This window comes from Excalfactoria chinensis, chromosome 2 (genome assembly GCF_039878825.1).
Source record: "Excalfactoria chinensis isolate bCotChi1 chromosome 2, bCotChi1.hap2, whole genome shotgun sequence".
Classification (NCBI taxonomy): domain Eukaryota; kingdom Metazoa; phylum Chordata; class Aves; order Galliformes; family Phasianidae; genus Excalfactoria; species Excalfactoria chinensis.
The window spans coordinates 112,535,667-112,561,074 of NC_092826.1; the positions used below are offsets into that span (position 1 = coordinate 112,535,667).

At 38.6% G+C, this 25,408-nt stretch overlaps 1 long non-coding RNA gene across 1 annotated transcript in view; it reads left to right on the forward strand.

Moving 5' to 3' along the window:
* The first annotated feature begins 2,182 nt into the window (after positions 1–2,182).
* LOC140248472 (uncharacterized) overlaps positions 2,183–25,408 on the forward strand; it is a 51,552-nt gene continuing 28,326 nt past the window's right edge. The window contains exons 1-2 of the long non-coding RNA XR_011902846.1: positions 2,183–2,546; positions 24,093–24,191. This is a non-coding gene — a long non-coding RNA (uncharacterized lncRNA). The remainder of the gene's footprint in view (positions 2,547–24,092; positions 24,192–25,408) is intronic.

Consider the following 25,408-nt stretch of genomic DNA (forward strand, 5'->3'; position numbering starts at 1 on the left):
ATTTATAAACAACTCTATGTCTTCACTGATTGACTTAGTAGAATAGATGAGTAGATCCAGAATACAAATAGGAATTTCCAGTCTCTAATATATACAATATTAGCTATGCAATTTTAGGTAACTGCTTGCACATATCTCTAGTCTGAATAGTAACAACCATTCTCTGAGCTGCTGAGTGAGCTTTTTTTTCAACACTGAGTCACTCCAGAAATTTAGATTAATGCTCAGTAGTAAAGAGTTGAGAGCACTGGGTTGAAATAAGACATCTCTTAAGAATCAGAAGTGTTCTCAGTGGCAATCCTAAACATGATCCAATATGAAAACTGTCCAAGACAGCTTTTAGTAGTATTTCCACCCCTTTTCACTGCAGGCCCACTACAGACTCTTCAGATAGCCCTTGGGTATCAGGGAGGTTTAGTTCTTTAAAATAATAGGGCTGAACTCAGAGCACGCAGAGTACCACATTGAGTCTTAACCATTAAGTCAGCTCCCAGCACAGTCTCCTGAGGAAAGACAGGATGGTTGTAAACTGTTGTTGTATTATAGTTTGGCAAAAGATAAGACAAAGAAAAGAGCAAAATAAAGACATATTTAAGAACCAAATCAAAGGAGATCTATTAGGGGATTGCAAACTACACTACAAAATTTCTTTAATTACTTAATTTAATTAATATGATAATCAGAACTTTCAACATGAAAACAATATAAAAAATAACATTTCTAAAGTATTTCTTCAAACATTTCACATATACAACATTTACCAGAAAACAAAGATTCATTAATCTTTATAGCACACCTGCTGCTCAGATGTCATTGTGCTTTACATAAGAGTAAAAAGTGAGACTTTGAAATTAAAGCAAAAGAGATCATTCACAGAGTTACAAAAGCATCTGTGTGCACAGTTGTTGACTTCTTAGCAAATGTCCCACAGATACCTTAAGACATCAAAGCTGGGATCAGGGAAGAATTCCAAATCAATAGTATAGTTTTGCAAAACTCCCATGAAAAATAACTGAAGAAAAAATGTACCATCATATCAGTGGCACATAACACATATTGACACATATGGAATAGAATGGTAACTTCTTTGAAAGCTGAACCTAAAAGTCTTGCCCAAGATTATACAGTGTCTGGAATTTCTCTTTACTAACTTTAACCACTCAAGACAGTGGCTTGATGCACCTGAAACACAAACACCTCCAAAAGAGCACAGTTTTTTCATGGACCAGTGTACCAGGGCAATTTAGACTGCTTATCTAACTCTCAGGTGGCTGAAAGTAGCAAGAGGGGTTTAAACCTTAGACAGCCTTAGACAGACAATGTGATTTCACGTCATGATACTCACAGTTCTCTAAAATATCTTCATCACTCTCTCTGCCAAAACCAAGATCTAGTAAAAATCTTCTGCTTTTTTTTTTTGTTTGTTTGTTTGGTTGGTTGGTTGTTTGGTTGGTTGGTTTGGTTTGCTTGGTTTTGTTTTTTTGTTGTTTTTTTTTTTTTTTTTTTTTTTTTTTTTTTTTTTTTCATCTCCTTTCACTATCAACTATTTATATTAGAAGAGATTTATTTTTCAGTAAATAACACTACTTTCAGAACAGATCTTTATTTTGAATTATATGCAGTTACCAGAGGCTAAATACACTTCAGTACCTTCCAGAGCACAGCCCACATTTGGGTAACTCTTGTTAAAACACTGAACTAGCTGTGGGTTGTTGGGATTCAGGGGCCAGTGAAATGAGATCAATTCAGTGCAGTGTTGTCCTTAGCCATATCTTACATGCTTATTTTTCAGTTTAATGATGAATACTCAAGCAAATTCTTTACCTGTAGCCACTGTTATCACTAGGTTAAAAAAGTCTTAACTGATCACAGAATCACAGAATCACAGAATGACCTGGGTTGGAAGGGACTTCAAGGATCATGAAGTTCCAACCCCCTGTCTGGCAGGGCCACCAACGTTTTACTTGGTTGGAAACACAGGGTGCTCTTTCAAGGCTCAACTTCAAAAATTATAGAATTATTATCACACAAAAGCCTAAGAAATGTCCACATGTACATTTCAGGGATTTGTTTTGCTCCTTTTAGTGCTTTCCACACATTTAACTTACAGAAGCCAGAAGCTGCGCAGAGCTGTAAGCTGACAGGAAAATATCTATAATCTTTCCACTGCAGAGATGGAGAAATAAAGAAGCGTTCTCATTGACTAGAAAGCAACAAGGAAGAAAATTCTTCACAAGGCCTGGAGGTCATGAAGATGGTCTCTGCTGATCCAGGAATAAATCAGCTGCCAGGTGGAAGACCTTTAAGATAGTGTCTCAGGCTGTGCCAACCTCCAGATACATGCCAAGATTTTCAAGGGAGGAGGTTTGAAAATCTTGGAAATGTGAGATCTGTTACCATGGACACTCCAAGACCCTGAGTGCATCAATAGGCTCTGCAACCTCTTTCTCCTGCTCTTCTACCAGGACAGCAAGGTTGTGAGAAAAAGCTGCAAGGAACCTCATGTTGGGCTTCAACCAATATATCCTTTGCAATCAGTTATCCTGGTAAGCATCAATAGTCCTGTTCTGTTCTTATTTCATAGAGACAGAGCCATGTTGGTGAAGCCACCCCTGCCTCAAAAAAATACTTGATGTTTAGGCACTTTTTAGTGTAAAAAAAATCTTAGCATTTCTTTTATGAAAAATTGCATGGGATGTCATGTGGCTCCAGACAGCCCTATTTCTGTGTTCTCTGCTCTTAGATTTGAGCTCCATGAAGGCTTTAGTTAGGTTGCAACAAATTATTTTTTTAATATAGTCTGTGCTCCTTTGGCCCCCACACAGTACATCATTTCTGCTCCATAATCCTGTTCCTGCAATGCTCTGTTCTCACTCTTTAGTTTTCAGCTTAACTCTACATACAGAGAATTGATTTTGTGGCAAGAAATCAGATGCTGGTGGAGGTCACTGAGCAAGACTACCTCAGTTCTAGTACCATGACACCACAGAAGTTTGTTCCTCAGACAATACAGTCAGTGTTCCAAGCACAACCAGCCCTGATGACTAATGATGACAAATGACTATCTCTGTGCCACGCTGTCACTTTCCTTTCTATAGTAATCTTACTCATTCAATTACTGGTTAACTGAGGCAACATAACAAAACCATAATAACCTGGACCAAGAGAAGTGTCAGCAGCAAAATCTACTCTTTCAGAACTTCAGTCACTCTGTTGATTTACTGCCTGTCCTACTCAGGAGCAAAAAGAGGCTCTTGGGTTAGCTTAGGTCATAAAAAATACTTCAGTTTGATTACAGCGGGATCTGGGGAACAAATGATATGAAGAACGGTAATACATTGGCAAGACCAGATGGTAATCATTCAAGAGTCTTAAAGCAATTCAAGGATGAAATAGATGAATTCCTGGTAGACTTGTGTAGCCTTTCATTTAATACAGTCTGGACACTTAGGACTGGTGGGTAACATGTGATATGGAGGGTCCACTGGAGACTAACAGGAAAATTAAAGCGATGTTAGTACTGGTCAAGCTAATAGGAAGTATATGAAATTATCAGGGTGCTGCATAAACTTTGTATTGTAAATAATCCATCCAGACAAAGTGGGTGGGAACAGAGTTATACAAAAGGCTGTAATCTTGATTTATTATTTTTTTTGTGCATGGAAGTGTGAAGTGTCTTGTGGGGTGTGGTCATCTGGCCAGTGCAGCCTATTCCTAATTTCAGGCTTCGACAATGACCCCAACACAAATCAGCTATTAGAGGCAAGGTTGTACATGAATACAAGGCAGGAAACAGAACCATCAATTCTTTCAATGGAGTAAGGAGTAAAGAGGAATTTTTCAGGATTCTGTGCTGGAACCTTTACTGGTCAACATATTTACAAGAAAACCTGGAAAAGGGTTGAAAAATGGAATGAGAAATCTCGTTGGTGACACCACATTTATCAGCGTAGCAAAAGTGCAGGCTGACAATATGAAGTCTTGGAGCAAGACTTAGAAACAAAATAAAATATGTAATGAAATCATAGATTGTGCTTAATAAAGTTAAATGAAAAGTGCATGGGAAAAAGTAATAATTTCACATACAAAGTGATGGGCTTGAAACTGATTTTTATCACTTAGGAGGTCCTGGGGCTCTTGCAGGTGGCTCGGCAGAAACAACAGTTCAATACCCAGTAGTGATCAATACAGCAACTCAAATGTTAGGCATTTCAAGAAGAGAAATGGAGAGCAAAATGAAACATTTTTCTGTGACTGCACAAAACCGTGTTTGTCCACAATTCGTATATATTTCTGTCCCCATTTCAGAAAAGATACCAGAGAATTTCAGAAGGCATAGAAAAAGGCAACAAGGGTAGGAAAGACTTGTCATATTAAGGACAATTAATAGGAAAATTGAGAGTGATGTGACAAATATTTTAAAAATGTAAAAATAGATGGGTAGGGATTGATTATTCAGAACCAGAGAACAGCAAATAAGGATAACATGAACCAGGTCCAATACAAACAAAATAATTCAATTATTCACAGTATTGATTATTCACTGTAGGCTGTGCAACTTACTGCTAAATTATTTGGGAGTGCTAAAAAATGTACATATATTCAAAGGAAAATTGCACATATGCATGGAAGAAAAATATAATAGAAATAGTTAAATATACTAAAAACACATATCCAAGTTGGGAGGAGCCTGAGAGAAATTTAGGAGGAAGTGTCAAATGCCATTTCTTACTTTTCTTTAGTCATCCTTTCACAGATACTTTGATATCACAATAATTGGGTTAGATGGATAGTTGTTCTGATTCAGCACAGTTCAACTGGCCTCACATATTCCCTTTTGATCTACAGAATTAGCAGAAGATTTAAGTGAATGAAGCCCCTTTGAAATACACAATTCCAAACTGTCACTTGCTGTTCAGTCTGGCACTCCAGGGAATAAGCTATCCATCACACCAGTAGCCGTCCTTTAAGTACAGTTGAGAGAGATTCTAAATTTCTTTGAAGATGAGTTTTCAGTGTTGGAGAATGAGGCTTTCTTGTGAAAATCGTCTATAATCCTTTGAAAGTTGTTTCAGGCTAAAGGTGCTTCATTCACTTCTGCCTGTATAAAATTTATTTCTGGTAGCCACAGCACAGATCTGGAAACCTCAAATACAGAATTATAGTAAATGGCTCAGGGTGAGAGGAAATTGTTTTAGATATTCCAGAATGATTCAGCTTTTGTTGAATACATTAAGACTATATGAAGAGAGTCTCAGCATCTCAGCACTGCCTTGCAGATGAAAAGGAGTAGGAGCAAGGAGAGAGAATGCTAAATCTGCTGAGCAGTGTGGCAGGAGAAACACAGAGAACAACAGATAAGCAGCACAGTAGCTATCAGAAACAATCAGTGATAACAAAGGAAAGGACTGTGAAAGCTTAATCCATTCTTGAGGGCTTTCAGTCAAGAGTCTTACCTTGATAAAGACCTAGATTCCAACACTCTTACTCACATTTAATAGCATCTGTTCTGTCTAGATGCAGTTTGGAACATGTCTCCCAGAAATCGCCAAGGCACCTGAGCTGAGATGCTATTAGTATGAGTAAGAGATAAGGCTCTCAACAAATTAACACAGGCCAGAAATTGTCTGTGTGCTGAAGCCAGTCTCTAAGATAACTGAAATTCTTGTGGAATAAAATTGGTGTTTCAAGTATTTTATTTTTCGTTTGTTTAAACACCGAGTTTTATTTCTTCAAGGAATTTATGGTATACCAAATTCAGAATAAAGATCTTTCTTTTTCTAAAGAGTAATTTGAGTTAAAGGTGATTGGTCATCAGAAAAAGTGAAGCCGATGAGACCTACAGAACTTCTGAAGCTTGAGTGACAAGATAAATTTTGTTGAAGGAATCTTGCTGTCAGTCTGCAGTTACCTCTACCCTACTCACCAGTGTTTCTAGAGTTATAGCAATGGTGTCCTGACATTCCTGAGCATAGAGCTCTAAACTCTTGAACTCTGATCCTTTTCTCCTATGTCCTGGATAGTGCAATGCATTTCCAAGGCCGCCAATAGATATGCAGCAGAGAATTAAAATTCACTGTCTAAAATAGTTCCTGTTTTCAGTCCTCTGTCCCGTCTCTCCCTAAAGGTGTCAGCTGGATAGTAGAAGTCTTGGTCATGAGACAGCTCCTGAACCACTACAGGCTTCATCCCAGGTACCCAGCATCCCAGCATAAAACTGAACTGATTTCGTATTCTGTCTCCCCTTGTTTGTCAGTCTTTCATCTTTTCCTCAACTATTTGTTTCTTTGGCACTGAAGAGATTCTCTGGTAATCACTTCTAGCAAGTTTACACACTGCAGGAAATCTGACTTCTGAATACAGTACTTTCAAGCTCTAATATTACACCATCTTGAATTCTGTCAGAGAAATACTTGTAGGTGGAAATGCAGCCTTAAGACTGAGAGTTAGCTGTAGACTTTTGTAGTTTAGGTGTATGAGTGAGGTATGAGTGCAGAAAATGCCAAAGGAAACAATACTTCTCACTGATCTCTGGGTTTATCCTTGCCTCATAGTGAGAGGCTTCAATACAGCTACTGCTGTTTGCCTTTGGCTTTAACGTTTGCTCTTCTAAGTCCTCAGAAGTGGTGCTAAACAGAATGTGAAACAAAGCGAAGGTTCCTGCTGAAACAGGCTACCTCCTGGAGAATTGGCTGATACTTCAGAGTTGCGCTGCCATTGAGAGGGATCTCGACATGCTGGAGATACTGGCTGATAGGAATACAGGAATCTCATAAAAATCAACACAGGAAAATGTTAACTCCTGATGATGGGAAGGAACATCACCAGACACTACTACAAGGTGGGAGCCACCATATGGAAGGCATCCTGGCAGAAAAGTAGACACTGAAGTGATCAAGAGTCAACTTGCTGATAAGAAGGCTAAGGGAAGCCTCTGTGAATATGGGACACTTGAGAATCCAGGAAAGGAAGGGCAGCACCTAATAGCAACTTCATAAACTGTGCTGTATCCATGAATCTCAGGTGAATTTGATGAAGTCCTTTTTATTAAACTCTAAATTTCAGTGCCTAGAGTTCTTTATACAATAGACTTCTCAGTACGTTAATCACTAGTATTTCTGTTTTACATTATCAGAGTGTATGAAGTGTTTAGTATATTCTGTTTACAGATATTCTAAATGCCCTCAACATTCTGTCACTTTTCACCATTAAACTCCCTCTCTTCAGACAGGGAAGTACTTCAGGCAAGCTGGAAGGAGAGGGAAGTTTTCCTTGAATAAAAAAGCTTGGTGTTCAAACAGAACTAATGCTAACACTCTCCTCTTTGCAAACAGTTCTCAGAAAATGTGTGTTATGGTATTTTTGAGATAGATAGGAAGAATCTCAATGATTTAACTTAGGAGAATATCCTAACTTAAGCATCTCTGTGTGCATTATACAGCTAGGCACTAGTGCTGTTCTCCTTACACCTTCTTACATATAAAGTCTGTGTTTTCTCCAGTTCTTGGTAGGCCTGAGCACCAAAAAGCCACAGGCACTCTGACACTCCTTCAGGTGACACTCAAGCATCTCAGAATTTTCTCACCAAGGAAAGACATTAATTTCTGTTTTGCAGGGGCACAAACATACCATGAGATCACTGAAGTAAACTGAAAAGTAGAAACTTAATCAGACTCTCCCAAGTCTCAGGTCTCTATTCTAATTTGGAATCACTTGCTTTGATTTCAGATGCTTTAGATTAAATGTTTCCTATCTTCTCTTATACCCTGAGCCTCTGTTCCCTCAGAAGCCAAGCTGCAATATTTATCATACGGAACAGTTTCTTGAAGTTGCACACTGTCTTTGCTTTTGCAACATGAACCAAGCTGGCCAGGACTTTGGCATGGATCTGTCAGTACTCTCCTCAAAACAAATATACATCAAGAACAAAAATAGGCTGCATTATTAACTCTATTTTGGTGGAACAAAGTTACTCTTTTAACAGAAAATTCAGGCAGGAATGGATGAGATAGATGAAAATAAAATGAACAGAAAATAAATAACCCCCCCCCCCCTCTCTCCTGGCACTATCTGCATTCTTGCAAAAATGATATTTTTTTCCACTCTTGCTCTTGGTCCAGCAGCTGCCAGTGACTTCATAGGTTTATCAGCACTCTCTGGATTGGTGACTGGAAACTCAGGCAAGTGGGTTTTTTATAATACAGAAAACTGTCCTTTGCTCTTTACAACATTTCATCCTCTCTCTTACAGGATAACTCTTTTCACCTTCTCCATTCAAGAAGTTTCCTAAACTGAGCTCATAAAGAAACATCAGAATCATGGTACCTTTCTGCTTTCGTTGCTCTCTTCTTTCCTCACAGATGCAGCAGTCAGGCAAGTGATTCTACTACTGTCTCTCCGGCTTTTTAGCTTTGAGTTGAATTTCTTTGAAACCAAGAAAGACACAAATGAGGCCTTGCTCTTTTATGGGAAAGAATTCAGTTGTTGTTTCAGCAGAATGAGGTCTGAGTGTCCTACAAAAAAGAAATAAATGCAATTTTTGTACTGCATGCCACAAAACATTACTTTGACTGCAAGTTGCACTGAGGACATACACTTTCTGTACTTTCACGATGACATTTAAAGAAGCGTTTGGGCCTTGGATTCCATAGTTATAGTAGATTAATTTTTCATAGTTACTTTGTCTCAAGGACTTCATTGTAAATGATTGTGGGCATGGTTAAGGGAAAATAAATAAATAAATAAAATCATAGTCATAAAGAATAAAATGTTAACCCTGTAAAATTATTTTTAAAGCAGCTGACTCAGGTTTAACTATTGAACTATCAACAAAGCATCACACTGTCAGTTACTGAGTTCTAAATCATCAAAAGCTCAAGAACTTGTGAAGTGGAAATAAATGTGTGCCAATATGATTTTTCCTAGATTTAAAGAGGTAGAAATAAAGGACACCCAGACAAGTCTGACTCAGAAGACAATGGTTGGGTGCAACACGAACTGGCAAATCCTAATACATCTGCTGGTTTAATTAGAGAGGTCTCTGCAGCATTACTTTGGCTACGCTGATTTTTTTGCTATTTCTTTTTTCACAAGGATTTTTTGGAGCTCTCACATTTCTACTTTCTGCATATCACTTATCTTTTTGAAAGAATTCCTGCTCTTTTTCATGATCCATTTTAAATCAAGTCCCACCCACAGCATATTCTGATATTTCTGAGCTGTCACTTCTACCTATGAATCATTTTTGCATGTTTTGTCATTCCTAATTTTGCAGTTTCTAGAAGTGGCTGAGGAAGATGGCAGGTGATAGAAAGTTCTACAGAAGAGAAGGAAGAAAACATCTTGTATTTCTCAGTGAGCTAAATTGCAGGCTGTGACATTTTCAGCAGTCCATATGGAGGTGATCAAACTGTCTCTAAAGGACAGCAAATGCTTCCCTACAGAGATTGGAATATGCATATATAAGACACTTCAATCACATTTCTATTGCCTATTGCCTGTCATTTCTGCTTAGACTGTGCTTTCTATGTGTTGTGTTTTTAGTCCTTCAAGGTGGAGAAGGAAACTTTCATCACTGGGTTGACTGAAGTTGCATATTCCTGACATTGGAATGGGCATAGGTGCAGTGGAACTCTGCAGAATATATTTTTATTGATGTTGTAAATCTTTAAAGAAAGCGCATTTCATAGAAACAGATCAGTCTTGTGGATTGGTGTATCTTTAGCTTGTACAATTTACCAAGTGATTTTCAAAAATCATTTCTGAGTTAAAATCAGATAAGAAAACTCAAATTAGCAAGATTAAAAGAACTAGAATAGGCAAATATATTACTTCAAGTACTGAATCTTGTAATACCTCTGCTGTATTGGGACAACACTCAGATGTTGTATGCACTGCATTGAGTCCATCATCTTTCCTTTTTTGTGGTTGTTTTGGTCTTTCGCTTAAACAGAAGAGTCTCTAATCAATGTTGTATGTTTTCATTGTCATAATGACTTCCTTCTTTTCTTTCCAGATTGATAGAACACTGTGAGGATCGAGTCAAACTAGATATTCATTCAAATTCATGAGTCTAGACTCATTAGTTAGCCTCACAAGAACCACATTTTACTTTTTAGATGCAAGCTATAATGACAATTGCTTAAATTTCACATGGCTTTCTTCACTGTCTCTATTTACCTCCTCTTTTTGATGCATCTTGGAACTCTTTCAGTATGAAGTGTAGGCAGGGGTGTCATTAGCAATTTGATATATGTACACATGTTACTTTTAGTGCATCCTAGTCTATCTTATTCTAGCCTATTCTATAGTTAATAAAATTTGGCTTCTCTCTGCAATAAAGTATAGGGACTGCTTTCATCTTGAAGGTGCTGGTCAATAGTTTCAGTTTCTTTTAAGGACTGTCCCTAATGAGGTTAATGGGAACAATTTTTTTCTTGGTATTTCTGAAAATCATTCTGCAAATCACTCTTTCTGAGAGCAAAACCATAGAACAATCAGCTTGGAGATATCAACAGCGCACACTGTGATATAAGGGCTTATAGCTGCATGTACATTCCCACTTAGCCTACATCTCCAGAAGAGCAGCCTCATCTCCAATGCTGTGACACGTGGGGCAGTTCCCTCCATCTGAAAAAAAGTGCTGGCTGGAGGTTCTTGAGACAGATCCACATCCAAGACTAGAAAAGGAAAATAAAGATCAAAGTTGTGCTGTTTCTATACCACAGAGACCTGTTCAGAGCCCAAGCTCTGTGCAGTACTGACGTGACTATAATCAATTTCCTGGATTTTCTGCAAAATGCTTCTCTGTGTGGATGTGGTATTTCTAGGATCTCACACACACATATGTCTGCATGTGTTTGTTTTGTCAGACACTTCCCCTGGAAAGCAGTCATTCAGACACATAGAGACAGGAGATAGAAGCTAAACTGGTAATGCTGGCAAGCTATTCCTGAGTTAGAAACCAGCCTCCCACTCATGGTCAAACACTGGTGTGTTTCACCCAGACCAGGCTGCCTCTCAAAGGTCAAAGAAGAAATAAATGCCTCACATAGTCATAAATATTATGGGCTTTAGAAAACAAATGGGAGTGCTGTTTTTGAGGTGAATTAGTCATCCTGAGACTTGCTTGAAGACTGAAGCAGATGAACTATTTTCCCTGCATGCCAGTACACTCTAATAGAATGAACTTCTTATTTCCTATGTTTTGCATAAAAGAATTCAAAACCCATCAAGGTAAAGGCCTAACTGCTACAGTGTAAGACAGTTGTTAAAGACATTTGGGTGCCAACAATTGCAATGGAATGAGATGAACAAGCTTCTCAAATGCAAGGAATCTATCTAGGAAACACATGAGGGAGAACTTTAGAAAAAGCTCAGCATATCATTTCTAGAGAAGTAACACAGTCATCAAAGAATCACAGATTTCTCTATAGAAATAATAACCTTGTTACTTTCAGAATGTTGGCTCAAATCTCCTTTTTGCTTTCATCAAAAATGTGTAAAGTAATGAAGGGATGTTGATTTCAGGTGCAAGGTTAGAGGCAGAAGACTTCTGAATTTTGAATGCCATCATGCCTACTATCACATTAAAGGCTGCTTCATGTTCAAACTACAGAAAATTCATAATCAAACCTCTTAAACATATGTATGTTCTTTTCCTTGTGTATGCCACTCAGCTAGTAAATGTAGATTACACAAGTTCATTTCCATCTTTGAGGTTGCTTGTGATGTGGGCTCAAGGCTAAATATGCATTGGCTTGGTTCAGAAACTTTCCCTTTATCAGCAGGACTCTTGTGAGTTTAAAGAGTTATGACGGAGTCCTTGTGCAACAGTGGGACAATGTAGCGCAGGATGTGCACATCTTTTCTTCTGCTTATATAACTCGTTTAAGGTCTGTTCAGTTTGTGACAGAAAGCCCTTCCCTGGCAGTTATTCTCCATTAGATTCAGTTTATTTTTCAGGAAAGCCTCATCCAGTTCTGTTGTGGAACTGCAGAATTTTTTTTTCTGGTGAAAAACATGTGGTTCGTTTTGTCTACCAGAGATGGTATCATCATATGTACACATGATCCAGAACTGTACACATTGTCTGACAAGAAAGAAAGCAAAATCAAACTTATTTTCCAAGATTTTCACATGGAGGATCCTGACAACAAAATAGCTCTACCGATTAAATAGCTTTTTACCTTTTCCTTGTCAGTGAAATGCTGAGGGCATGAAGAACCCGCCAGAAGTCTATTGAGAGCTACCTATGGAAAGATGATATTTGAAATATGGTTTCTGTAGCAGTCAGTCTGTCTTTGTCAGTAATGTAGCCTTTTCTCTTTATCTCCACTTTATATTGCATCTGCCTGCCTCACAGGTTCCTTTGCATTTCAGCTCCATTCTTCCCATCTGCCCTACACTACCAGCTCTTTAAATAACCACAGCTGTTATTTGGTGACTTTTAGCAGAGTGAGCTGAGCATAATTTGCAATATATTTCCCAGTAAATTCATTAGGCAAGGGGAACACATTTTTTTCTATTACATCAGCCCTTACACACAGGACCATCATTTCATTTTCCATTTTAAATTTAAATCTACTTCAAAACTTTCCATATCGTATTACATTAGACCCCGCCGTTCTCCACTGCTTATAAATGGCAGAAGGAAATTGTGAGTAGCAGGCTAATGGACTAATTTATAGATATGCCAGGGCAGCTGAAAATCAGGTTTCTTCAATGACCATTATATGGGAGCATTTTCTATTTTAAGATCTTTCTGGAACTTAGGTACAGAAAGATTCTTCAAGCTGCTTCAGTGGCCACTGACCGGGACAGTGTGTAGAACTTTATGAAGTTGTCTTCGACCACCTGAAGACATTCTTGGTTATTTTGCCTGTTTTGTTATTTTATCTCAGCTTCTTTTCAGCAAGCAATCTTTCTTCTTGCTTGCTTAGTAAGGATGTTACAGGTAGGTGAAGAACACATCTGCTCCCACCTTCAAGACACTGGGGACAGCAAAACTGCAAACTGCTATTACCTGCCAGCAATAATGGCTTGCTTTTAAAACGGCCCATTGCACAAGAGTGAGGAATAATCTGATTCTCTTCATACTTTATCAGCCACTGAAGACATTAAGTCAGTAAAAAAAAAGGCATTAGGGAAGGTAGAACTAAGCACTTTTGCCTGTCCTGAGAGACCAAAATTGACATTGCCCTGATTCATCTCAGCTGACTCTGCTCTGTTATATAGCACTTTCACCCACATTAAGTAGAGAAAAGAGGTTTCCTGATGTTTCTCTGGGCTGGCACACCACTTCTGGAGCAGCAGCAAGGGTGCCTGTTAAGTGGTAATGCAGCACAGAGCTTTACAATTCTCATGGAAACTATCTCAATCTGAAGGACTTGGATGTTTTCTGATGAATGCTGGAGAGCTCTCCTGGTGCCCTCCTTGGATAATACTTCTGCCAGATCTTAACTTTCCATTGCCACAGGTCCCATGCAGACCTGCCCTAGCTGCTACCAGGTACCTATCCATGGAGTGTTTGATCAACAGATAACGAGAGGGTTATTAAAACTATAGAGGAAAGGGAAATGATACTTTAAGGCTCTAGACATTATTTACTGTACTTGAGTAGCCTATTACCAACTTCTTAGCTCTCTGAGAGGTAATACACTTCTCTGTTGCAGTCTCCAATAATTAGAACATTTGTGGTATAGAATACTTCTCAGTTTTTAGGAAAAAATTTCTTTAAATTATGAGAGGCAATCTGAGGGCAAGACTCTCCACTGCAGGAAGGCAGAGATGGTTTTCGTGTCTGTATCAGAGTTGTCTCTATTCTGTTAATGGGTGTCCCCAGTCCTTCGTGAACTCAACACTGAGACTGGCTGACACAGAACAGCAAATGAAGCTGTCTCTGAGATGAACAACAGGCCAGTACTCTAATATTCCAGGATGTTTTGGAAAAATAATGTTAAAAATGCAGCCATTCTACAAGCAAAAGGAGTAAAACTGACACTTTGCTTAATTACCAGTAAGGAAATTCCTTCAACAACTAGCTGAAGAACATCAGAAACTAAGGCTAAATTATTTAGAGATAAACCTGAGTCTGGGTAATTATTGAAAACGCACATTACTCATAGAAAATCCTTTTAATCTTTGCCTGCCATAGTCTGCAGACTCACAGTTTCACTGCAAGTTTTCTGTCCTCTGATATTGTGACAACTCTCCTGGTCTTTGCTTATTTACAGCTGTTCAAACAACCTCTGTAGTACAGCAAAGTTTGTGTGCATCTTCCTATTGAGTCTGTTTCTTTTTTCTTTCTGATCTATAGCCTCTGTCTGCCTTGGGAAATGAAACCCAGCAGTTCAGATTATTTTTCTTCCTGCTTCCATCTGCTGAATACACGTGCTGCAAGTTAAGGAGCTATGAATGATGAAGTGCATGCAATTTTAGCTTAATGACAGTTGGTTAAAGAATGATGGGTCAGAAAGGAAAACACAAGAGCCTTTGGATTTAGTATGTTGCGGGAGTCAAAGTTTGCACCTAAAGAACTATGTTATTAGGGAGAAAGAACCTGAGAACCAGTGGAAGATTTGAAGGTTGGGAGTGGGATTAAAAGGTCTTGATTGCCACATTGAAAGATCTAAGGCTGCTCAGTTTGGAGAAGTCACCAGGGAGACCTGGTAGCAACCTTTCAGTATCTAAAGAGGGACTATAGGAAAAAAGGGAACAGACTCTTTAGCAGTGACAAGGGAAATCTCCCCTATTTTAGTACCAGTAGGCCAGTACAGACATTGACATAAATTCAAACTAGAATAGGGGAGATTTAAATTGGAAATAAGGAAGACATTTTCTACAATAAAGGTGGTGAGGCAGTTGAACAGGTTGCTCTGAGATGTGGAGGATGCTCTGTCCCTGGAGATATTCAAGGTCAGTCTGGAGGGGCTCTGAGCACCCTGATGTAGCTGTAGGTGTCCCTGTTCATTTCAGGGGAGTTGGACTAGGTGACCTCTAAGGTCCCTTCTAACTTGAACAATTCTGTGATTCTAAGATTTTTTGATCTTTGGATATCTGTAGGGAGGCAAAACCATTTCTTTGGTGAATCAAATCAGGTAGAGGCTCTTAACTACATTGATCTGTTTATTACTAAAGTTTAAGTGAGACTCCTGATAGGTAGAATAGCTCTGATTCATGGTTCTCTAACTTGGATGCAGTCTTAGACCATGGTTATTCCATTCTGTGCTTCAGTGCTTCAGAAAACACTAAAAGCAGGTTTTCTTATACCCCTAACTTGTTTGGTTTCAGAATATTCTGCGTGAATTCTCTAATTTGTCTGTTCAAATGGAAAAGATCACTAGAGTGCTGCAACTACTCATGACCCCATAAGCATCTTTTGTTCGCAGACTAGACAAACTATCTTCAGACAAACTGGCATCCCTCCAGTCATAATCTTTCTACTTGACTGATTCATGTTTCCCAAGTTTGAAGCATTTATCAAGAACCAATTAAACAGACTCTAGAAGAGGCAGGGAAAAAAAAAAAAAAAAAAAAAAGAATCAAACATATTTTGAGTTTCTGGTTACTCATTATTTATAGTGAAATGGAAATTGACATTTATCTGGGAGTTTTTCCACATTATTTCCTATAATGAGTGGGTTTTTATGCTTAAGCATTCAATGACATCATTGCCACAAGCAAAGATGAGAGACACTACTCAAAAAAGAATAATGCTGCAAGCAAAAATACAGAAAACATTCCTGACAGTATCGGTTATAGGGCAGACTCTAGATGTTACACTCACAGTTTCTTACTATAATTAAAATAATAATTAATATTTGACTTGTGATGCTAAATAATTGAGATGCCAGTACTTAAGGACAGAAGGAGTGACAGCAGGGAGAAAGGATGACATGTCACTGCTATTACAACCTTTTCCTGCTGCTAGCACTTTCTGCAGATTCTGTGCACTGCCAATGAATTCTGCAACCTCAATACAATTCTAATTGCATTATGAGATCTGAAAATATCCTCTCACAAACAAATGCTGTTCTGAGCTGAATTCAATAGAAAACGTGCTCATTGTGCCAAAACTAATAACTGAAAATGAGATTTAGCTATCTTCTGGGAAATGCTTTTCATAAGACGGGTCCTGTGGCCTACTACACCATCTTATCTAAGGACACAAGGATGATTTAAATAGTGTAAGGTGAAAGATTGTTGAGCCTAGTCTCCTCCCTAAACAAATAGACTGGACTGAGTGTCTAGAGAACTTTTCATGCAGCATGTCTTCAACATCTGTGCTAGAGAGTTTTTATTTACTCTAGGCAGCATCCAACTCAACAAGAATGAGAGCCAGCTGTTACTCATGCCCCATGCCCGCCCTTCTGGACCTTGATTTACTTTCCACTATAGTTATATTTCTCAGGCAGTAACAGCCACAACTTCTTGAAGGAATAAACACTTCCCTTTCTTTCTCTTTTTCTCTTCCTTCCCCTCTTTCAAGGGAGTAGGGAATAGGGAAGGGTATGTTGGGAGGAGGAAATTTGTCACACATCCTCAATGCTTTTCTTTAAGGTCCTTCAGCCACAGAGTAATTGCTGCCAGTCCATCATCTCCATATCAGAAAATGTGCAACATTTTCATTCCCCCTCGCAGCACCACTTTTCTAAGCCAGCAAACACTAACCCATTCAGTCCCATTTCTCAAGAAAGCTATTCAGCAGTCATATAATAGCTCTGACTTCTTACCTTGTTTTGTCCAGCAGAGGCTGGAACACGTGGGACCAGTACAGATATTAACATCTCTTGGCTGCTGCACAAAAAGAAGGGGAAAGCTGGTGCTGGTTTCAGCACCACCATGCCTTTGGTTGTCCCACAGCTAGAAACATAAGAACTGGAAAGAGACAGAGGAAGGAGTTAGTGTCACTCTTCTGCATGAGGTGGACAAGAATCACAGAATCACGCAGCATTACAGAACGGCCCGGGTTGGGACCTCAAGGATCATGAATCTCCAACCCCCCAGCCACAGGCAGGGCCACCAGCGTCCACATTTAATATTAGACCAGGCTACCCAGGTCCTCCTCCAACCTGACCTTGAACACCTTCAGGGGTATCCACAACCTCTCTGAGCAGCCTGTTCTAGCACCTCACCACTCTCATAATAAAGAACTTCCTCCTGACATCCAACCTAAATCTTCCCTCCTTCAACTTAAAACCATTTTCTCTTGTCCTGCTGTTATCTACACTTTCAAAGAACTGACCCCTTTCCTCCTGTTCATAGGCTCCCTTTAGGTACTGAAAGGCTGCAATTAGGTCACTCCGCAGCCTTCTTTTCTCCAGGCTGAACAAGACCAGCTCCCTCAGCCTGTCTTTGTAGGGGCTTCAGCCTTCCGATCATCTTCGCAGCCCTTGTCTGAACCCTCTCTAACTGCTCTCTGTCTTTCTTGTGTTGGGGGCTCCAGACCTGGACACAGCACTCCAGATGGGGCATCACAAGCACAGAACAGAGAGGGGCAATAACCTCCCTGTCCCTACTCACCACCCCTCTCCTGATGGAGCCCAGGATACCATTTGCTTTCTGACCTGCAAGAGCACACTGCTGGCTCATGTCAAGTTTTTCATCTGCCAGGACCCCCAGGTCTTTCTCTGCAGGGCTACTCTCAAGGACTGCTCCTTCCTGGGATTCCTCTGGCCCAAGTGCAAAACCTTGCACTTTGCTGTGTTGAACCTCACTAGATTCACTCAGGCCCACCTTTCAAGTCTGTTGAGGTCCCTCTGAATGATATCCCTCAACCACACCACTCAGCTTGGTGTCATCAGCAATCTTGCTGAGGGTGCACTCTATTCCATCACTGATGTCATTGATAAAGATGTTAAAAAGCACTGTCCAAAGACAGATCCCTGGGTGACACCGATTGTTACCAGCCTCCACCTGGACATTAAACCATTAATCACCACCCTCTTGCCTGCGGCCTTTCAACCAATTCCTTATCCATCAGGTGGTCCACCCATCAAATCCACATCCCTCCAATTTGGAGATAAGGATGCGGTGGGGAACCTTGTCAAAGGCCTTACTCAAGTCCAGGAAAATGACATCAGTCACCTTCCCTTTGTCCACCAATGCTGTCACTCCATCATAGATGGCCACCAGACTGGTTATGCATGACCTTCCCTTGATGAAGCTATGCTGACTGTCTTGGATCACATGCACATGCTGCATGTGATCAAGCATGTTGTCCAGGAGGATCAATTCCATGATCTTCCCAGGTACAGAGGTGAGCCAAGAGGAGCACCAAGCTAAACAATAACTCAAAGACTGAGCTGATAATTAATGGTAGATGAAGTTTCTCACTCCTTGGAAACTTGCTCTTATCATATTTATTGTTATTACTTTAGGTCTCTTCCAAAACAAAACACAAATCTTGCCAATTATTGACAGAAGCATCTTCCAGCTTACCCTGAAAAGTGGATATGCACAGGGACAGAAACATTAGTAAAATGCAAACTAAAGCACTAAGAAGACGCATTATCAAAATGAGAAATTAAGGAAAATGGAAAAACAAATTTTCTGATGGGTTGATTCCCATTTTCTTTCAAAAGCCACATGACATGTAGATATCTCTGACACAAAAAGTAGCTTTCCCAGACATCTTGGAAATATTATCAGCTCCATGCCAGCCCAGCCCTTTTCTATTTGCATGACATATGTCTGTCACTAGAGACCACATGCAGCTAAAGCACAAGCATGGCCATCATTGTTAATTCTTTTACAAATGGTTTTCATGTCATATATCTGAACCTATGCTCAATTTTGTATGCTTGAAGCATGCAATGCCAATGAATCAGACCTATCAAAAATGTTGTAATTTTTTGCTTAAACATATTTTTAATTAAAAAAAAATATTGATTTTCTAATTTATCCTTCTATTTCATGGTATGTCTGTTTGCTTCTTCACATTTTCAGGCTTTGTTCCACAACTCCTGAAGCAAACTCTGAAACTGGGTGATTCTATACATCGTCTGTCAGTGGGTGACTTATTCATGGCAGTGACTAAGCTTCATCCTTGGTAGCTGAACCTGTCAGACTACTGGGGATCAGATATATGAAAAACTGTTCTCTCATATTTTATAAAGAGCCCAAGAGAGGTTTTAGATAAATACCTATTTCATAGCGTTTAAGTTCTAGTGTAGAAGAAAACGGACACTGGGAAACTACCCAACATCTCTTGAAATGTGAAAACTCACTCCCACATCTGCATTTGCAGTACTTTTTTGCTCTCAGAGAAGGGCATTAGGAATGGGTAGAAATATTTCATGCCTCAAATAAAATTCTACTTTCTTTGAAGGAATATTTTAGGAAAGAAAAAAATAAAAATAAAAAATAAATAAAAATAAATAAAAATAAAAATAAGAATAAAAATAAAAATAAAAATAAAATAAAAATTGAAATTAGTTTGTGCTTTTTGATGTCTGGCAGTCTTCTAAAAGTGGATTAGTTACCAGAGAGCTGGAGATGGTTGGGCTTGAATACCTGCTTCACTCAGCAGTCCTTCAGTTTCTGTTTTGCTGTGTGAAATTTGATAAAAGAAAAAAATCAAAGCTGGGTAACTTTTCTAGGGAGCTGCAGGATATCAGATATTCCCACAATGAGACAAGCAGATGACATGTCCTCCTGTTCATCTTGGTCATTTTCCAACACACGCAGATTCTTTTTTTCTTCTAGTTTTGCCTCTGTTGTGCACAGAGTCACAAACATACACACACTGAAAACTCATACAACCAATTATCCTTTGTTTTTCCATTCATATCCTAAACAGTCAACCATGAAGTTCTATATCTATGTACATAACATTTTCCATAATCTTGGGAAGTGAAAATGATATATCATTAAAATGAAAATCATTTTATAAGAACACTTAGCTTTAAGCGTTAGAGCACTGATACTGCCTAGTGTTCTTTTCTCTCAGAAGTTTCACTGCTATACTTAGCAAACACCTCTTCTTTATTGGCTTAGGCACAAGATTAATGCAAAGCTGCATTCATTCCATACTGTTCAGAAGTCTTAAATTGGTTTGCATTGCATAAGCAGAGCCCATTTTTTTCTACTTTCTTTTAAAATATATCTAGCCCATGGCCTCAGTCTGGATACTGGTCATGTAGATGACTAGACATAGATATAGACAGTAGTCAATCTACCTTTGTTTCACATATAAATTTTCCATTGTGTTTGATGACTTCCTTAAACAAGTCCTTCCCAAAGCCTGAAAAATCCTCAGAAAGGCAATGATGAAAATCTATACATGTATATATAAATATAAAAATATATTCTGATATATAATCTGCATTTCTATATTGCTACATGATATTTTATATACCCTTCTTTTTTTTTTTTTTTTACAAAAACTGCATTTCCATGTATTCCTTCCACTGTTTCTCAGGATGAAAAGGAGGAAAGAACCTGCCATGCCAGATTATTCACGCATGTTAACATATTGCTGGAAATTATTTAGTTACCATGGTGACAGCTGAAGTAACAACACTTGTAGTAAAATTAATACATTAACTGAAAGAACCTGATTTTTCACTCTGTTGCTTAGAGCATACTATTCTTGGTTATTTATGAAACTGATGGGAAGCTTGTAGAATGTGTAAAGTGGATGCCAAGGGAACCTCCTTTTACCCATAGAACAAGTGCAAAAATGACTGAGAAGTTCCCATCTCCCCAGGGTTCTAACTCTGATCTAGGTGGGCCTCCTTTAGGATTAAAGTTGACTTCTTCCCAATCATTCCCATCCTAGTGAGGCCACTCTTAAGGCTGCTAAGTTGGAGGCAGCATGTCTAAAAACCCAAGTTAACCTACAGATCACAAAAATGCTTCCATGTTCTGAGGTTCACTATCCCAGTTGTTCCACAACATCACCAGGTGCATCATCCTTCTTATATCCTGATAACCAAGCAAGGTTTTCATGTCAATCTTTGAATCTGAATAATGAAGACATAGGGACTGTACTACAAGGTTTATCTACTCTATGTATTGCCAGATTCATAGAAACCACCTAACCTGCAAGCAATATTCAGATGGGTGTTCAACAATTGGATGTCCTGTCAACAATGCAACCACCCATCCTCTTGATTATTAAATCATATTACCACTGAATTATGTCAAATTTCAAAGGCTACGCCATGATTAATTTTGCTAGTACTTCTTCAGATTTTTCAAATGATAACAATTAGCTTTTAATGTAAATGCTTACTTGTGGGTCTTGGCAAGTTGATGCCATGTACACACAAAATGTTAATCTTGTTAATGACACGGTTTTATGTTAATTGTAATAATAAAAGTGCAAAGGAAGAAGCAGTCTCTTGGGTGCAACTACAGCACAAAGAGTGCTTCTCACTTTCAGAGTTTTGTTTTTGCCAGAGGAAAAAGCCCTTACATGCTCCAGAGCTCCTAGTCCTGTCTGCCACAGCCAGCTCTTTATGATTGTCACCTCTCATTTAAGCATTCGGATCATTCATGGCCTGCTAGGCTCTACGCTCCCTAGTGCACAGGTGACAGGCATCTGTCTATGTCACCAGTTTCAAGAGCACCAATCTCTTGGCAGTGGCAGAAGTTCAATAACCAGTCCACAACAAAACACTCAGAAATGAAGCGTCAGAGGCATTGACAAATGGCAGAGATGCTCTTGACAGTTGTCAACGGGGTCACACACCCAAGCAAAGCTTTGTTGTGAGCAAGCTACAAAAGTCTGCTACAGTCAGGAATTCTCCAAAGGAAAGCCAAGCAAAGGAACCACCAACGCTCTTTTGTCCTGAAGAAACATAAACCTTTTCAGGTATTGTGACTATTAGTTCACATAAAGTAGAGATAGATTCAAGCTTCCAGATTGGGATGCAGATCTGGATTACAATTCACAACTATATCTTTTTTCCTGATCAAAAAATGCCTTTTCTGTTTTGTTCAGCAGCTTGAGGTTGGCCTTATCTCTATTGCACAGGCTTCACAGTGCAAGAAAACTCTTGTAGGAAGCTCACTGGAAAGAAAAACAAATCCTGTGTCAAAGTTTGAAATAGACTACGCATTGATTGCCTCCTGGCAAACAGAACTCACAGGTTCAGAGGTTATGTTTTCATGGAAACAGTCCTAAACTGATGAGGACTGTTTTTACTGAAAAGAGACCTTCTGAGGCAGCACTACAGGTGAAATTCAATACAAGCAATGAGGTACTGATATGCTGATTTTTTTCTGCTGAGCGTGCAGAAGATTTTCCTCTTTCTCCTTGTACACACGTCATAAACATGAACTTCTCACTCAAGTACTGAATCAGTTGTTGCATAACAATTATTTGTACCAATGGGGCCTAAATGTCATCAACACAGACTTAACTTTGGATTGTAGTCAATGTCGTAACGGAATCCTTACTAAAGTAGCCACCAAAATAAATGTCATCAGATTTGTAGTAGGCTGCACTCTGAACACCGACTGAAAGCTGAACTCCCACTTTCCTAACTGGCTTGACTTCTCTGAACTTCTAATGTATTCAGTTTATATTTGTTTTCAGCAGTAATGGAAATGGTTAAATATATTCACCTAGTTGCAACTACTCTGAAAGAGAATAAACATGTATTCCATAACCCATGGACCTGACAAAGAGGAGAGGTCTTGTTGATTGAACTTAACGTTCAATCTGATAAAATTCCAACAGGAATTAACAAATTACAGTCTCAAAATATGATTTCTCTTACCGTGGTTCTATTAAATTAGATGATCAGCTTGAAATCACTTTCAAATACCTTACAATAAGCAAAAGATCGGGTGTTAAACTGGAATATTTGGCTTTGTGTGATAATATCTCAAAAACCTGGTGCACAACAGCACTGAAAATGATCTAGTCATATAGAAACAACACAGTAGTCACATATATAAATGAGTATTTACATGTCAAAGAAAGCTGAGAGTCAAATAGGACAAAAATATTAAAACTGTCTATAATATGCATTAAATCTATGCAGACTAAAATTTCCAAGCCTAAATTGAAAAGGGATATTATTATTACATTCTTATTCATCCAGAAGAGTGGCTGTTGTTGTGGTACGCTAAGGAAAATGAGAGAGTGCAGAAGATTAATAATGGAGACGATTTATCTCCATATATGCTTGGTAAGCGTCACAATGGAACATAATAAACAATTTTACACATATTTAACTACACTCGCTTGCAACAAATAGTACCCAGAAGAGGAGAGACAATATTTGATTGTTTCCTGAGTGCACTATTAGATTTGGATCAAAATAATACTGAAATAGTGACCTTCATCATTTAAATTCAGTATGTTCTTAGGAGACAAGTCAGTCACCAAAGGAGCACAATTTACAAAGGAACAGCTATGTAACAATAAAGAATCTCAGTAGAAAATTAAAAGAACTAATCCTGATATGACCACATTTTCAGAGAGCAGAAGTAAAAGTTCAGAGGAAATATAAATCATCAATTTTTTTAAGAATAACAAAGAAAAACTAGCACCATTATACAGCAATTTACAGAGAAGCAGGAAGAACAATCTCAAAAGAGAGCAAGTCACATTCACATCAAAAACAGCATTTAATCCTGTCACATTAGAAATACAGAACATGATAGAGCAGCAGCAACCTTCTAATGCAAATGACAGCCTTGTCATCAAATGCATAAGGCAGGAGCCTTTTGGCTCATGGACACTGTTGGTCTGATGGTTGATGAGGGCATGGAAGTGCACACTCATAGAGGTATAACTGATTGAACATCTTGTAATGGTGTTTGCTATGGAGGAGCTTTGGTTTCTTCATCCATGCTGCTTTGGAGAAACAATTTGGAGAAGTTGATTAAAACTGATAAGCCAGTAGCAGAGAACAGATCAAAAGAAATAGTAAAAAATGTTCAGAAAGCAGATATCCCTAAACAGTACTAAAGGAATTCCAATATCATCCCCTTTGGATTTATACAATTCTGTCCCTTCTTACTCTCTAGCTCGGTGGTCTCCTAATCCTCTTCCTTTACAGTTTACTTCTAGTATTCCACCGCTGTGTCCATTATCCCTTTACTTCATTACAGTCTTTGTTTCTCCTCACCAGCAGGACATGACTCCCCAATTGAGAGGATCAGAACGTGGTCTTACAGACATCGAGCTGGTGGCTCTCTTTTGTTCTTGGCATACAAAGGAGGAATTCAAGGTATTGTGAATACTTTACAGTGTGATGAAAATTTGTATGTTAAAATATTTTTGAGTTGCTGTAATTTTGCTGAACTCATCTCAGTGGCATGAACATACCACTTTCTCCAGAAAAGTATTTATAATACATTGAAGAGTGATAGGAGCAGTAATTACCATTAGTGAGAATAATGCCTGGAGGATTCAAATCTGATGTTTCTGTTTTGTTAAAAGCTCTCCAGGAAGATATATTTAGTTTCTCTGCCCTTATGTTAGCATGTGATGCTAACATCACATCTTCAGTGCAGTTTTCCTTCACAGCTGCTATCAACTTATTTGGTTTGAAGGTTTTTAATGTCTTACTTCTCCTTTCTTTCTACTTCAGGTCATGAAACTACAAAAACTTGACTCTGAAAATATCTACCCATTTCATTTTTAGCATTTTCTAACCAGGAAATATTAATTTACTGTTCCAGAACACATGTACAAATTTAAGAAGTATAAAAATAGCATTTGATGGATTGTGCTCCTGTGGTTGTGGCTTCTTAATTTTCTTAGGTCTTCTGCTTACGCATCTTAAAAACTGCAGAATTCAGAGCAGAGAAAAATGGTTCAGTCTGTTACTTTATGTTATATTGTAAATCCAACATATCAAATAGGGTGATATGCTTGCTTGGTTGGGTAGTGTCTCTGCTTCAGAGTTCACATATGATCACTTTCTGCAGCTTGTAATTCTATGCCATGTTTCATGTCATCACTTTTTGCTACATTCTCATTTACTCTGCCTTAGCTTGTTCTTTTCCTTCCTCTGATTGATTTTTCCATTTCTCACATATCATTTATCTCAAGATACTGTGCTGACAACCAGTTCTCTGGTCAATGCTATTCTCTTTAATATCTAATTGCATCCACTCTTGCTGCCCAGCTAGTTTTCAGTATATTTCCTCAACTGAATATAAATATCTGTTGATACACCTTTCAACTACTTCTGCACAACTTCTTGTATCATTGGTGTTTAATCCCATAGAGCACCCCCCTTGATGACCATAGCTCTAGTTTCCCCTTGTCACAGCGGGATATTTCTCCATAACTACTCAAATGTGATTTTATCTGATGAATTTGCCCCTGTACTCAGCATTGGTGAGGCCTCACCTCGAGTACTGTGTTCAGTTTTGGGCACCTCAGTACAAAAAAGACATGGAGGTACTGAAACAGGTCCAGAGAAGGGCAGCGAGGCTT